Source organism: Patella vulgata, chromosome 9 (assembly GCF_932274485.2).
Source record: "Patella vulgata chromosome 9, xgPatVulg1.2, whole genome shotgun sequence".
NCBI classification, from domain to species: domain Eukaryota; kingdom Metazoa; phylum Mollusca; class Gastropoda; family Patellidae; genus Patella; species Patella vulgata.
In genome coordinates, this window is record NC_065887.2 from 11,778,204 (window position 1) to 11,795,631 (window position 17,428).

At 35.6% G+C, this 17,428-nt stretch overlaps 1 protein-coding gene across 1 annotated transcript in view; it reads right to left on the reverse strand.

Annotated features, from left to right (window-relative positions):
* The window catches only part of LOC126832383 (zinc finger protein 777), a 49,551-nt gene that overhangs the window by 16,496 nt on the left and 15,627 nt on the right, over positions 1-17,428 (reverse strand). Inside the window, exon 2 of the mRNA XM_050563136.2 lies at positions 6,044-6,103. The gene's annotated coding sequence lies outside the window, so the exon portion shown is untranslated. The remainder of the gene's footprint in view (positions 1-6,043; positions 6,104-17,428) is intronic.

Consider the following 17,428-nt stretch of genomic DNA (forward strand, 5'->3'; position numbering starts at 1 on the left):
ATATCAGGATGTACATTCCACCAGGAAGAATAGACATAGATAACATGTAAACAGGAGTCGATTCTCCATAAACTTCACACCCCATGACATTGCAATATTTTACACATGACATAAGGACGCTAATATTGTTGTTCATTGTGGTTTGTCTATGCTCACTTCCCTTTCATACATACATACATGTATAGTTATAGTAGGGGAGGGTGGTGTGCATGATGCAGTATATGCTTGCTGATACTACATGTACATGGATATTGGAATGTCACAACCAAGTAAAACCGACAGATTTTACCCTGACAAAGATTTAACATCAAGACATTCTACTATTGAGTCACATTTAACCACACCCCAAATTCAGAAAGATAGTCAAAGGATTACCAAGTACATAAAGGTCAAATTATCTTTTCAATTACTACTGACATATATTTCCAAGCTTTACAAAAACCTAGTCAAATAAAGCAAACATTATAACTGAAATGAAAAGGGGTTTTAATGCCCTAGTTTTCTGCTCCGACTGGGCTAATGGAGACAGACATAAGCCATATAGTGTGCTATGAGGGGATTTAGCCCAGACAGAGGCACTAGGCCTACTCTTATTTCGAAATCCAACTATTATGGGTTCTTTTACGTGCATGCCAATGTGTACACAGGACCTCAGTTTTAAGTCCCTTCCAAACGTCTAGACAGTCTTTGGCATGCCCTCAGTCCAGCTCCACTGACATGTGGAAACCACACTGTAAAATTTCGGTGAACATTCTGGACCAACACTTAGGTCGAATGGTGGGTCTCCTGGTTAGTGAGCCAGCACTTTAATCACTGAGTCAATGCAGCTCCCCCTTTAGGCAATACTGAAACCTCTTTATAGCATGGGTTGAGCACTGCTCCCAACATAATTACTCAAGGACATTTTGTGCATAATAGAGAGAGAGAGAGCAAGAGAGAGAGAGGGGGTGTTTAAATCCACTGGACACAAACTAGGTCATTTCGGGACTAACAAATGGTTCAATTTTATTTCAATAGTTCGCGTGCGCGTAGATATCTTTAGCAATGGGAGGAAACCAGAAGACCTGGAGAAAACCCACAAGGTTGGACAGGTGATCCTACTCCTTGTCACGTACAACCGGGGAATCGAAACCATGCCAGTTGACTCAAGGAGGGCATGTCTCGTCGTTTGGATGAATCTAGATACAATGGTTCTTGGCAATAATAAAATACTTCTAGCTATTTAAACAATAAAGTATGCAAAATATTTCATTTACAAAATATCTTTCAATATGAAACGTCAAATTATCTTTAATTCAAAAAAAACAAAAAAAAACAGCATTAAGCAATTTTTATGAAATACTTTCCTGAATTGTCTGTCCACCCACTCTCTCTTGTCTTAATACCTGCTTCATTCATTCATATACTGTGTAGATGGAAATATATTTTCTTTTACCTATTCTCAATACACGTACTTTACACATTAAATATTTTTTTACAAATGTCAAGAGTCGCGAAGAGACTTGAAATATAGAAACCTAATCTGGCAAGATGATAGAGAAGTACATTCATTATTTCTTGAGGGAGTAATCTAAATATAAAAAGATTAAGAATACAATTGGAAATTCATGATCAGAATTCTATATTTAGATGTATAACCATGTTCATCATGTGTGTTTTTTTTTTCGTCATAATACAACATTTTGTTCTTCCTAATCCTATTCGAATTTCTAATTTATGTTTAACTGTACTTGTCAAAATGTACCAGATACATGTCAAAATGTACCAGATACATGTCAAAATGTACCAGATGTAATTTTAAATGTACCAGATCCAAGTCAACATGTACCAGATGTAATTCAAAACGTAACAGATTCAAGTCAACATGTACCAGATGCGAGTCAAAATGTATCAGATGTATGTCAAAATCTACCAGATGCAAGTCAAAGTGTACCGGATGCAAGTCAAAATGTACCAGATAGATGTCAAAATGTACAAGATGCATGTCAAATTCTACCAGATATGGGCTGTTTTTGATCAAACATAACATCCTCCTGTAAGTGGTGCAGGACAAGGAAGGAAAAGTGTCTAGTCATACGGGTGGTACGAAAAACTTGGGTCCTGTGTACACATTATTGTGCACATAAAAGAATCCTTGCCTCTCGGAATTCGAAAAGAAAAAGTAGGCTGTGGCCCCACTGCCAGGACAAAATATCCACAATACAGTGATAGCACACTGTATGGCATATATGCCCATTTTTATTTACCCTAGTTGGTGCAGAACAAAAGAGCATTAAACCTCATTTCAAATATAACAGTAAAATTGAACTTTTTTTCAGAAATGAGAATTCCTCACTTGAGAAGTGTCATCAGCTGTTCAATCCAAATAGAACAAACGAATAGTAAGCCCTTAAAATTTATCTTAACCAAATGAGAGGCCATTGTCCAAATAATACAAACATCCTAAGTCTCAATTATCTTTTTATCATTAAACTCTTATATGGTTGTGGTGTTCTAATCTAACTAAAATCACAGCCACCTGATGGCCCAGGAGTTTGATTATCCAATTGTCATGTGAATAAATGTCTAAATAATAATTTATAATATATGCTTGAAGCCAAAAGAAAGACCTGCAATGGGCCGATTTAGCTCTTACGTAATACATCTTTAATACGTGTGCAATAAAAACATTCTGTATGCATCTACAGGTAACCTCTGTTTGACTTGAAATAAATTGAGTTAATTATTTTCCACTTTTATAAAGATGCATTATATATGATTTAAATAAAGGGCTGACAGTGCTCGCTAGAATAGTTAAAAAATAAAAATATATTGAAAATTTCAGTCATTTTGACAACAGAGTTATTGCTGTCTCAATTGTCATTGTTATGATTGTTACGATAATAAACAGAGTCTCGATTATCAATTTTTTAATTAAATTATTAACTAGACAGTTGATTATGGGCTTGGCATGTGAATAAATGTATAAATGATTTATATAACATTTGAAGCCAAACCAAAGATTTAGATTAGGCAGATTTAGCTCTCTTACATAAGGTCCACTCGACACAAACCAGGTCATTTCAGGACTAACACATGGTTCAATTTTATTTCAATAGGGGAGCTTTAGCAGTGGAAGGAAAATGGAGGACCCAGAGAAAACCCACAAGGTTGGACAGGCGACCGTACTCCTTGTCACATACAAGCGAGGATTCGAAACCACTTGACTCAATGACAGATCTTGTGATTTTCGACGCACACGTTAAACCACTAGATCACCCAACCCCTCTCAATTCGAACAAACCAATACAATTTAAAAAAGACTAAGCAGCAGACAGCAAACTGTCGATAAGAAGCACAAATTAGCTAAACTACACAAACAACTTAAAAATAAATTTGAACATCCTTTGTTTATGTACATTACAAGTTTCACCGTTTATCATACGTGGGTGTTTTTTAAGGAGGTACCCTAAATAGATTCAATTGCTTCCTACAATAAATCTAACAAAAATTTACAAAACAATTGTGATATTAAAAAATAAATAAATAAATTCAATGGTTTTGTGCATAGCAATGTGTACACAGGACCTTAGGTTTTTCGTATCATCTGAAAGACTGACAAAAAGAGAGAGAGAGATGGGGTTTAACGTCCACTCGACACAAACCAGGTCATTTCAGGACTAACACATGGTTCAATTTTATTTCAATAGGGGAGCTTTAGCAGTGGAAGGAAAATGGAGGACCCAGAGAAAACCCACAAGGTTGGACAGGCGACCGTACTCCTTGTCACATACAAGCGAGGATTCGAAACCACTTGACTCAATGACAGATCTTGTGATTTTCGACGCACACGTTAAACCACTAGATCACCCAACCCCTCTCAATTCGAACAAACCAATACAATTTAAAAAAGACTAAGCAGCAGACAGCAAACTGTCGATAAGAAGCACAAATTAGCTAAACTACACAAACAACTTAAAAATAAATTTGAACATCCTTTGTTTATGTACATTACAAGTTTCACCGTTTATCATACGTGGGTGTTTTTTAAGGAGGTACCCTAAATAGATTCAATTGCTTCCTACAATAAATCTAACAAAAATTTACAAAACAATTGTGATATTAAAAAATAAATAAATAAATTCAATGGTTTTGTGCATAGCAATGTGTACACAGGACCTTAGGTTTTTCGTATCATCTGAAAGACTGACAAAAAGAGAGAGAGAGATGGGGTTTAACGTCCACTCGACACAAACTAGGTCATTTCGGGACTATGAAAGACTGACAAGGGGAACCCACACCAGAAAATCTTGAGTAACTTTCTTAGCGCTGAGATCTAGATCTCCTGGCTAGCAAGCCAGGATCTTACTCACTAGTATGTGGATTGCTCACTATAATTAGAGGTCTAATTTCATGTGAAACTTCAATATAGTTGATTTTATTGTGCATACAAAAATCAGATCAACATATATTTTTGACCCCCAGAAATTCTAGAAATTTAAACACTGGCTTCTCTATAAAAATATTCTGAACAAGATGCAGGTTGATAATCACAAATCAATACAACAAGTGGTTGCCATGCAAGACATATGGTTCCATTTTATTTCCATAATTCGCTTGCGCGTAGGGGTCTTTAGCAGTGGGAGGAAACCGGAGGACGCAGAGAAAACCCACGAGGTTGGACAGGCGACCCTACTCCTTGCCACGTACAATCGGGGAATCAAAGCCACACCAGTTGACTCAATTACAGACTTTATGATACAGTGAGCATGTGCTAACCATTCAGCCATCCAACCCCCCCAGAGATGGATAGAGTACAAGATAAAAAAAAAAAAAAAATGCAACTTTTGGGGCCATAATCCAGGAAATTACGGTCCAATGTGCACAAATGTCGAAAAGAACCAAGATCTTTTGGTTATACATCTAAACATACATTTCAAGTTTCATCTAAATCGGATAAAAATTGTGACCTCTACAGTGACCACAAGCTAAAAACGTAATTTTTTCTACAATTGGGGGCCATAATCCATGAAGTTTTGATCAGATACATGCCAATATCGAAAAAAAACGAGATCTTAGCAGATAAAACTATTTTTCAAGTTTCGTCAAACCTATATAAATATTGTGATATGTAAAGTGTCCACAAACAATTGTGGACGGATGGACGGACAGGGGCGACAACAATATACATCCATAGGAAAATGTGGAAGTTTATAAAAACACATTTCTTTTATCACCCACATAAAATTGTAGAAAGATGACTTGAACCAAGAAACCAGAAAAAAAGAAAGAAAGAGAAATAAAAAGCATCACTAGATCTATATTATTGTCATGTAAATCTTTTTCTTCAGAATATTAATGACAGATTTCTAATGGTTTTTACTCTCAATGTTCACGACTTTAAGTGCTTTTGTTCAGAAAATGATTTATAAAAAAAATTTAAAAATCATATCTGTTCTATATTTATCTGATGAGCTACAAATGTACACGTACAAACAAAGGCCAGACGGCAAAAATTCCCACACGATTTAAATCATCGCAAGCAGTTTATCTTTCCATTGACATTAAAATAAAATTATAACTTTCTATTTCAAAAATAACTTACAAAACCAGATGAGTGGGTCAAGTATTAGGGGAATATAAAAATAGCTAAAAAAAAATAAAAAAATATGATTTACTATTTCAAGGAAATTATGACACATTTTTCTTTCAATGGAATGATAATAGAAATACATGATTAACACAGTGATTCACTTTTGCATTGCCAAATACAGAAATCAGGTCATGGAAAAAAAAAACTACTGGTTTAATGCCACGAGTGACAACTAAAATCTTATAAAATGAAGCCAACAGTGAGGTTAAGTTTCCCTACTAAATCCCAAAATATATAGGAGACACTGATTAATTACTTAGGCTATTATTTTTTTTCTTTTTTAGTAGAGAGAGAGAGAGAGAGAGAGTAATGTCCACTCAACAAAAACTAGGTCATTTCAGGACTAATATATGTCACCCAACCGCTCATTCTGTTACAGTCTTATCTCTGTGTATGCAGTTCTGTTCTTACCTCTCAAATGACATTTTGGGCTTCTAAAAGTACCATATTAAATTATCCTAATATTGTTATCTGAAAAAAAAAAAAAAAAAAAATACATCAGTATTAATGATGTAAGATTTGGATAAAAGAGCTGACAGATACGAATCTCTTAAATAGTTTAAAAATCAATAATGAAAAAAGAATATATTGAAAATTTCATTCACATTACTTTATTCTGAACGAAATTATGACTGTTTGAAGAATAGGCTACATGTAATAGCATAGTCTTGAGTTGCATTGCTACCATTGTTACGATAATAAACAGTCTTGATTATCCATTTTTAAATTATAAATTGTGATTGTCTTTCGATGATCTAGAGAGACGATTATAGGTTTGTCGTGAATAAGTGTCTAATTAATAATTTATATAACATTTGATTCCAAAATAAAGACCTGCAATAGGTAAATTTGGTTCTTACATGTAATGAATGCATCTTTCAGGTATTGTGATAGAGTTACCTGAGAATAATTCAAAATCATCAAGACTCAAGTCTTTAGCAAAATTAAACTGATCTCAAATTATTCCTATTGATGACGAAACAAGTATTTAGCTTACACATAAAATTACATTTATAAGGCCAAAAATAACTCGACTCTATTCACCAAAGTACTTTCAGTAAAAAATAAAACAATGAAATGAATATTCAAAAACAGACAAGATAGGTTGCCAGGAGATGAAACATTTAAATTTAGTCTATACACTGTACACAAGAAACTTCTTAATATTAGAAAACAATGTTAGGACAATGATATTGTCATTATAATGAAGACGGGCATACATAATACAGTGTGCTATGAGTTATATAGGCCATAGCGCCGCTGTCAGTGCCAAATTTCTCTCATTGCACTCTGTATGGTGCACACCCGTCTTCATTAGCCCAGTCAGTGCAGCAGAAAAGTAGGACGTCAATTAAACCTTATTTCATTTCCATGATCCTAGATTATTCTGTTAAATAAATTAGCAACAGGATATTATTATAATTAGAATTTGTTAAAATTATGGTTAAATGAATTGTAATTATTTACATTAGACAAGCCATAATCCTAGGTAATTACCCTATCATTGGCTTGTATGTATCCCGTAGCAAACTAATTGGCTAAGTTCATAATGTGAACTACTCTACAAGGCACAAGTTTACCAGTAATTATCTTATTATTTAGGTGTATATATATATATGAAATGAAATGGGGTTTATCATCCTACTGTTCTGCTCTGTATGCTATGGGGGAAATTTTGCCCGGACTGCGACGCTACGGCCTACTGTTATAGCGAATTCCAACTGCCAAGGGATCTTATACATGCATGCCAATGTGTACATGGGACCTTGGTTTTTCGTTCAATCTGAACAACTAGACAGCTGTCCTTGTCTGGCACTCTGTCCTGCATCACTGACAAGGTGGAACTGTGTCCGAAAACCCCGATGAACTTTGATGGAGAGAGAGAGAGGGAGAGAGAGAGAGAGAGAATTTACACTCTATAGAGGTTGGTCAGGGGATCCTACTACATGTAGGTTCGAAACCACATCACTTATCTCAGAGACAGGCCTTATGATCATAACGTATGCCAGTCTTCATTAGCCCAGTCTGTGTAGGAAGGTAGGACGTTGAACTCAATTTCACTTTCATTTTATTTCATGTAGAGAAAATGACTTATTTGTTGTGTAATTTGATGTGAATCACAGCCATGCTCCATTAAGCACCCACCTGTTGGGTTTTTTTGGAACTGTGCATGTAATTTAATCTCCGGCTACTTATTAAATTTGATTTCATCAGCTGTTACATTTTTTAAATAATATTAAATTTTTGAATGCTATTATTGTGCTTTTATGCTTCCAAAAGCCAAAATGAGATCATACATGTATATTGCCTTTGCCCTAGTCCGTCTGTCTTCTTATGAACACCGGTTATACGTGACAAGGAGTACGATCACCAGTCCAACCTCATGTCTTTACTCCAGGTTCTTCGGTTTCCTCCCACTGCTAAAGACCCTATGTGCATGCGAATTATTGAAATAAATTTGAACCATATGTTAGTCCCGAACTAACCTAGTTTGTATCAAGTAGATGTTAAACCCTATTTCTCTCTTACTGGTTAACTGCTGCGTGTATGTTGTGTTGTGAGACAATCTGGGAATAACGGTTTTAGTTGCTATGAACTACCTGACATCTGAACCTTTTTGCCATATAGGAAGGTTGGATTGTCGAATGGTTAACACGTAGGTGTTGCATCATAAGTTTTGTCATTGAGTTACTTGGTGTGGTTTCGATTCCCCATTTGTACGTGACAAGAAGTAGGGTTGCCTGTCCAACCCATATGGGTTTTCTCCAAGTCCCCCGGTTTCCACCCACTGCTAAAGGACCCAAAACCCAAGCAAATTATTGTTCGAAATAAAATTGAACCATATGTTAGTCCCAAGATTGTCTGTGACAGGTGCCTTATTTCTAGGCCTGGTGGCAAATTAGTTATTAATATTAATTTCAAATGTCTGCCTAGAATGATTATTTCAGAAAGAATGTTAATGCCGAGGCCATTGTTATGTTGACTACGTTATATTAATAAATACAGTATAGTACTATTTACCACATATATAAAGTTTACAGATGTTACATACCTAGGTTAATAGGTGCAGTACAATCCTAATTAATAGGTGCAGTACAATCCTAATAAATAGCTCCATAGAAATTTACTTATATCACCTATTTTAGTCTGTAATTGTGTCCCATTTTCAGATATAATTCTGGTGTCTGACCTTTGCTTCGATCTACCGGTACTCTTATTTTAAATTCCAACTATTAAGGGTTTTTTTACATGCACACTAATGTGTACACAGGACCTCGGTTTTTTGTACCATTCGAATGACTAGACACTATTCCTTGTCAGGCCCTCTGTCCTTCGATCCCGGTGTTGGTCAAGAAAGTTCATCAAGATTTTCCAGTGTGCTTTCCCCCTTGTCAGTGGTGCAGGACAGGGGGGCCTGACAAGGACAGCTGTCTAGTTGTTCAGATTGAACAAAAAAACAAGGTCCCATGTACACATTGGCATGCACGTATAAGATCCCTTGGCAGTTGGAATTTGATATAACAGTAGGCCGTAGCGTTGCAGTCTAGGCAAAATTTTCCTCATAGCATACAGAGCAGAACAGTAGGTTTTTAAACCTCATTTCATTTCATATATATATACATGTACACACCTAAATAATAAGGTAATTAATGGTAAACTTGTCCCTTGTAGAGTAGTTGACATTATGAACTTATCCAATTAGTTTGGTACCGGATACAAGCCAGTGATAGGGTAATTACCTAGGATTATGGTGTGTCTAATGTAAATAATTACAATACGTTTAACCATAATGTTAACAAATTGTAATTATAATAATATCCTGTTTTCTAATTTATTTAACAGAATAATCTAGGATAAAGTTTAATTGACGTCCTACTTTTCTGCACTGATTGGGCTAATGAAGACAGGTGTGCACCATACAGTGTGCAATCAGAGAAATTTGGCACTGACAGCGGCGCTATGGCCTAATTACATGTAACTCATGAAAACCAAGATAACATGTGAAAACCAAGATAGCCCATAGCAAACAAGAAAACCGGTTAAAATCAAGAAAATTAAGATACGGTTTATTATGCAATTAGGTTTAACATGAGAAAGGTCAAGCCAAGACTTTTTTTTTTAAATATACTGCATTGTATTCAAAAGGCTTTAGGACTAAAAACTTGCCCTGACCTGACAACATGTAGAAATGTTGGGATATACATCATTGTATATAGCAAACCACTACATGCATGTGATAGATATTTCAAGTAATCAAGTACAGTACATTGTTGTGACGTCAACGTTTTGACAACATGACCCCAAACTGTTAGTGCTCACAATAATGACACACCTAAAACATCATAAATTATATATAAACGTATGTAATAGAATGTAGCCTACTCCATCAAATATGCACATAACCTTCAAAAATACACACAAGCTAAGGCCCTAACAAAGTAATCTCTTTTTTCATCAGTCCGGGGGATCACGTGGCTAAGTGGGTAAGACGCTAGCTCGCTAGCCTGGAGGTTGGGTGTTCGATCCCTGCATTGGCCGAGAAAGTTCATCCAGATTTTCCGGCGTGGTTCTCCCTTGTCAGTGATGCAGGACGGAGGGGCTGACAAGGAAAGCTGTCTAGTCGTTCGGATGGGACGAAAAACCGAGGTCCCGTGTACAAATTGGCGTGCACGTAAAAGATCCCTTGGCAGTTGGAATTCGATATAAGAGTAGGCCGTAGTGCCGCTGTCCGGGCAAAATTTCCCTCATAGCACACTGTATGGCGTATGCCCGTCTTCATTAGCCCAGGTTAGGTGCAGAACAGTAGGACGTTAAACGCCATTTCATTTCATTTCATTTCATCAGTCCGGCGTATGAAGACAACCCCATTTCATTCATTTCTTCCGACAACTAATCTAATTAAAATACAGATCTATATTTCGTTTCGTTTTTTTTATACTTTCGATGGCCACCCCTGCATGAAGATCGTACCAGTTGTAGTGGGAGGTCACGTCAGGGGTCATACGAGGGGCTGTTGACCCTATGACGTCAAGACTTTTGATTAACCAATCAGCGTTGATGTTTCTAGTAGGATACCCACAGTTCTGTGTATCGCATGGCAAGAACTCACTGCAATAGACCGTTTCATTGGCTAATCCCTCACATCAACCAAAATGCTGGTTATATAACAACTCTTCCAGATCCTAGTGTAGTAAAAGCAAGCAAAACGAAATTTTGAACTATAAAACACGAAACGAAATAGGATCTGTGTTTTAATCAAGATTGTCCAACAAGGCAAGGACAGGAGACTTTAAAGTTACAATTTCATATTTTTAAGTTATATTTTTAAAATGTATTAAAATAAAGCCCTAAAATAGATCGTATCTATAAACAGTCCTACCTTGTTAAAGAATAATCCTATAATTCACTATTGCCAGTTGAGAAATTGGCAAAAATATCATTTTCAACTTCAAACGTTTAAAGATAGCTATTCCATGGAATAGAGAAACAAGGGAGGTAATTGTGTTATAATTTCCGGTGTTATGATTTTTAAGTGTGAGAATGACACCTATGATCGTATAATAGTGAGCTGACAACCTATTGAGCAAAAGACATAGAAATAATTATGTTTTGACTTTCTTAGAAAATATAAAATTGTAACTTTAAATAATGGGACCAAATTAAATTTTAATTACTCCAAAAGGCAAAGGTGGCTGTACAGTAAGACACTGGTCTGTCAACTAGAATTTCCCGGTATCCAATCCTGACGCAATGGTGAGAAGAACACCATGATTTTTAAAGCCATTCTCTTTAATATAGGTTTATATCGGTCAATGTTTTAACAGCTGATCAAAGTTAAAGTGAACGTCAATGAACGTATAAAAATAGGACAGTAACCATTTTAAAATATGCATGAATTTCACAACTAATGTTAAATAAAATTGTGTTATTAATAAAATAGGGCACTTCAATTTAAAAAAACAGATAGTACATAAATTATACATAAATAATATTCCATAAAACCGTGCCATGTACACGTAGTACATGAACATAAATCAGTACAATCATGTTACTTTTAAATTAGGCCACATGCAATTTCAAAATATGTTTACTACACAAATTCAACACAATCATGTTATTTACACAGAGAGAGAAATGGGGTTTAACATCCACTAGACACAATCTATGTCATTTCGGGACTAACATACAGTGTAATTTTATTTCGATAATTTGCTTGCAGTGGGAGGAAAGGCAACCGCAGGGAATCGAAACTATGAAACTAGACTCAATGATAGACCTTATAATTTCATGTGCACACGTTAAACCACTTGACCGCCTGATTTCTAATACTACATGCATACTTTAAGCATTTGCATGCGCGTGTGCTGGGTATTGCTACTGCAGTCACGATACGATACATATTGTGATTCAGGTGCTACAATGCGATTCGCATCACGATTTATAACCAGGACAATATCTACCATGAAGACAACAGGATAAATAAATAACTGATATTTTTAGTTCTGCCGATGTCGTAAAAATAAAACTGTTTTATATCATGATATTGATGTGGATTAAAATAAAGACCAAAACAGTTGAAGAGTGTTTGTGGTACCTATGGATAATGTGTGACATGGATAAATAAAGAGTGACAGGTTTCTTACTGAAGCGACAAAAAAAAAATACAAAATAAAGAATTGATTCAATACGCGAATCATGAGAAAGTGAATCGCGATACATCGATACAACAATATATCATGCCAGCACTGGCAAGCGCATTCCGTTAAATCATCAACTGAACTTCTTATGAATATTTCGAAGACAGAGGATGAAGAATCAATGAAAACAACATAAGGCAATAAAAAAATTAAAAAAAAATAATATTTCCATAAAAGAGATATGTCCATTAATAGATGAATTATGAATCCCCAAAAAATCAATAACCTCATAAAAAAACAAGGAATTGATCTAAACTGTAGATGATTTAATGGACTTAATTAATACATGTATACTTTTTCCAGGCAGTATAAACTCATACAGAATTCTTCTAGACTTTGTGATAGCTGTAACACTGTGCTATAAATAACCTTGTACTTTATTTGCAGGAAATCCACTACTACAGGCCACAAATGCGTAATACTGACATGGAGAAACAGACTATAGAAATCTAGATAAATATAAAGGGCAACAGGACAAAATACAAATTAGTTCAAATACACAGTAATCTTTAGGCTCCCACTAAACAGAATACCCCACTAAATATACAAGTGTGTTGCATGAACTAAATGAAATAATATTAAATTTGAGAAGAACACTAGACCAGATAGTGTAGTAATATGTTTAACAGTACTGGGTTAACGGCCTGACCTATTTTCAGTATAATACTACCACCCGCTACTACTCCCCCTACTGACCTGTAACATCTGACAACTTGTCAAAAAGATCACTCCACACTTCAAGTGTACCTCTCCACCACATATAAAAACTCCACAAATTATGATATCCAGTTGGAGACTATTGCTGCAGTATACACTACTTCTACCCGAGTTTGTAATAATGTCCTAATAACCTGCTCTCACGGAGCTCTGAGCTGAGTGAGGGAGGTTGTTTATATTAGACACTCTCTGGGTCAAATCTGACTAACATGTAGATATAATACCACAGCTAGCTAGCTACCGTTCTTTGACCTCCTTACCTCATTCTAGTTTCAATAGCCCTATACACAGATCTCAGTCACTGACATAATGCAGGTTCATAGTCTAGTGTATTGTTGTGTACTAACAGTCAATCGATCAGAGTAGTATTTATCTACTCATATTAATCCAGGATAAACAAAAGGTTTTTTTTTTATTCAATTAATTAATATTTATTTTCTCTTCCTATATTGCCCTACTCAATTATATCATCACGCCTTCCATGACACGAAACATTATAATACCATCATTAGTATGCATAAAAAATGTCTTCCATGACACGAACCATAATAATACCATAATTAGTATGCATAAAAAAAAATGTTATTTTTTAAATTTTTAATCCATCCAGATGAGGTGCTTTAATTAGTTAATTAAAACATTTCTTTTATTTTTCAATGCTTTGATTGACACGACGCATTAACTATTTTTTAATTAATTCAGAGAGAGAAAGAGAAATATGGTTCTAGTGCACTTGACACAAATTAAGTCATTTCGGCACTAAGATACTGTATGGTTCAATTTTATTGCAAAAATTTGTGTGCACTTAAGGGTCTTTAGCTGTGGGAACAAACTGAAGGACCCGGACAAAACCAGCAAGATTGGACAAGGCGACCTTACTCCTTGTCACAGCCAAGTCTGTAATCGAAACCCTGCCACATGTCTCAATGATAGTCCTTATGATCTAAAGCACACATGTAAAAACCATTCAGCCACCCAACCCCCTAATTAAATCTAAGCTGAGGCTAGGGGTGCTTGCTTTAGTTAATTAAAACATTTCTCTGTACTACAATGTTCTGATTGAAATGAATATATAATACTATATTATAATTATTCTTTATAAGCCTTTAATACTTGACAGAACAATAATTACAACACAATATGGTTTATTCTATTATAATACTCATAAAGTCTGTCATTGAGTCAACTGACGTGGTTTTGATTCCCTGGTTGTACATGTAGGTGACAAGGAGTAGGGTCGCCTATCCAACCTCGTGGGTTTTCTCCGGGTCCTCCCGTTTCCTCCCACTGCTAAAGACCCCTACGTGCAAACAAATTATTGAAATGAAATTAAACCATATGTTAGTCCAGAAATGACCTAGTTTGTGTGGAGTGGACTTAAACTCTCTCTCTCTCTCATAATAATGATCATCATTAAAAACAAGCTATACATGTATATGAACAAATGGTTGAACCTGTGTTGAAAGAGTAGAATCTTGAACCGTAAGAACTAAGAAGTATAACTTTGAAACAGGCAGTGGTAGTGCAACGCCACTAGGCCTGTTACTCCGGTCTCTAGAGTAAAACTAAGAGCCTACTGCAGATTTCCTCACGGTCTAAGATGTAAAAGAGGCTTGGGCACATCTGCAAGATTGTGGGTTAGGGCTAGGTTTAGGTCTAGTGCTAGCCCTGTTTACATCACGTAACCTTTGACCAAATCCGCACCCTGTCTCAAATAGTCTTTATACCCCAAATTTTGGTTCCGGGGCAGCCCTAGTGTAGCAGCCAACCCTAAACAGACAGACAGAAGACAGTTACAAATATAGATATTTTTTTTTAAATCCATTTTCTTTAATAGTTCAGGACAAAATGCTAACCAAACCACATGTCCTGTATAAATAACAGTTCATATTGCAGCTCAATAGGAACAGACAGAAAGTGTCAGAGGACTTCTACTAGTAATTTTTGACCAATGCACAACATCTTTAAAAATAAATTTGGTTCCTTTGTATTTAAAATACACAAAATACAGTACGCACTCGTGATTAACAGTCAACAGTAAATGGTTAATCCAAGATAAATATGATTAGGATTTTTAAAAAAAAAAAAATTCACAACTTCTAAAATAGAATCGCCAGTAACCCAAAACTTTATCGGCAAAATTTTTGCCAAAATCAAAATTTAATCGCCACTTTCATTTTTTTATCGTTTGGCGACCGACAGAGTGGAAACATTTTATATAATACTTTCATCCTAACCTATATATTAATCCTTAAAGTACAATGTAGTACATGTATATTGATTTGATCAGTGTGTCTGGAAGAAATCAATAGATTACTATTAAGCATTGTAATATATTATTACTACAACTTTAAACATGTCTTCAATTCACGATGTCATCTCCTCTATTTTGTCTTATTTCCATTCATAACACATTTTCAAGTTGATGAGAAGGAAGCAGTTGAAAATGCATAATCGTGTCAGACATCGGTAAATTTCTATTCATGAGGACAGCTTAGCCTAATTTAATAACTCATACAATAACCTGTATACACAGTGTATCTTTGACGACTCCAACAATACATATATATACTTGTTTAAGTGACATTTAGTAATCGATGAGAACAGCTTAGCCTAATTTAATAACTCATACAATAACTGGTATACACAGATATTAGCATGTGTATCTTTGACTTCAACAATACATACACACTTCTTAAAGTGGCATTTAGTAATTGATGAGGACAGCTTAGCTTAATTTAATAACTGACACAGATATTACATGTACCATGTGTATCCTTGAAGACTCAAACAAAATATACATATTTAACTTGTTTAAGTGGCATTTAGTAACTGAACAGTAACACACTTATATATATATATATACATGTACTGAATTATTCATATGTGTCGATATTCTTTTATGCTTCGACACATCACAACACTATTTTGGTGCATCAAATATTCATGTAGAAATATAATAGAAGTAAAAGCATTTTTCCTCTTCTATTCAGCATCAGATTTTCAAAAAAAAACCTCTGTAAAGCATATTCAATTTTCTTAAACAAAATCAATGAAATGAAATGAGATGGTGTTAATTTCAAACTTTTCTGTACAAACTGGGCTAATGTATACGGGCATGAACATGTAATCTTCTATTACAGAAATTTTGTCTGGACAGCTGTCCTTCTGTCTACTCATCATTGGATTTCAAATGTCAAGGGTTTTTTTTTATACGTACATGTACAAGGGCTGGCTGAAAGGTTCTAAGCCTGAAATAAAATTTTGCCACCAACAAGTACGGTTATTGAATGACACTGCAATTGTCTTCGTTCGTAGCAGACCATCTTGTGAACCTACCCACTGATAATCACTAGAAATGGACAAAACTGGCTATAGGGCAGTCATAAAGTACCTGCAATTGAAAGGACTAATCCCATCACAGGTACATGTACATGACGACATGGTCTCCACTTTTGGGAATGATGCCCCTTCCTTTTCCACAAAAAAGAAGTGGGCTACTGAATTTAAGCGTGTCAACGATAGTCTTGATGATGATCCACATCATTGTTTCATCCCATACAATGACCAGACACTGTTCATTGCTAGGTCCTTCATCCTGCACCACAGACAAGGGGAAGCCAGGCTGAAGATTCACATGGGGAAACTTTTTTGGTTAACATTAATAGAATTGACATGAAACCGTTTTATCCACGAGCAAATTAATTTATGTAAACTTAATAATAATTCCACCAGGCAATGTTGACTAGGGAATCAGGGCTATTGTTAGGTATATCACACAGTTGTGTAAGGTTATCTTGATTTACAAGCTGCTCCAGATGTACATCAACACGTTCTTTTATAGAATGAACATCCATTGGAAAGAACCAATAAAACCTATATTTGCGTCAAAGATAATTCACAATATACTTTTTGTCTTCAAGGCCGACTGCATGACTTAAAAAAAACACCAATACCTCTAATTACGTGCAATAGAAATTAGGGAGACCTTGCCCCGATTGTGTATTGTGCTGTCCCCCATCACTAATTAAATGAAAATAAAATGAAATGGGGTTTACCATCCTACTGTTCTGCTCCGACTGGGCTAATGAAGACAGGCATATGTCATAAAGTGTGCTATTATGAGAGAAATTTGGCTACGGCCTACTCTTATATCAAATTCCAACTGCCAAGGGATCTTGTACGTGCACACCATTGCCAATGTGTACACAAGACCTTGGTTTTCCGTCCCATCCGAACGTCCTGCACCACTGACAAGAGGAAACCATGCCGAAAATCCTGATGAACTTTCTTGGCCACCATCGGGTTCAAACCTGCAACCCCCAGACCTCCAAGCCAATGTCTTACTCACTGAGCCATCGTGGCTCCCCTTACTATGAAC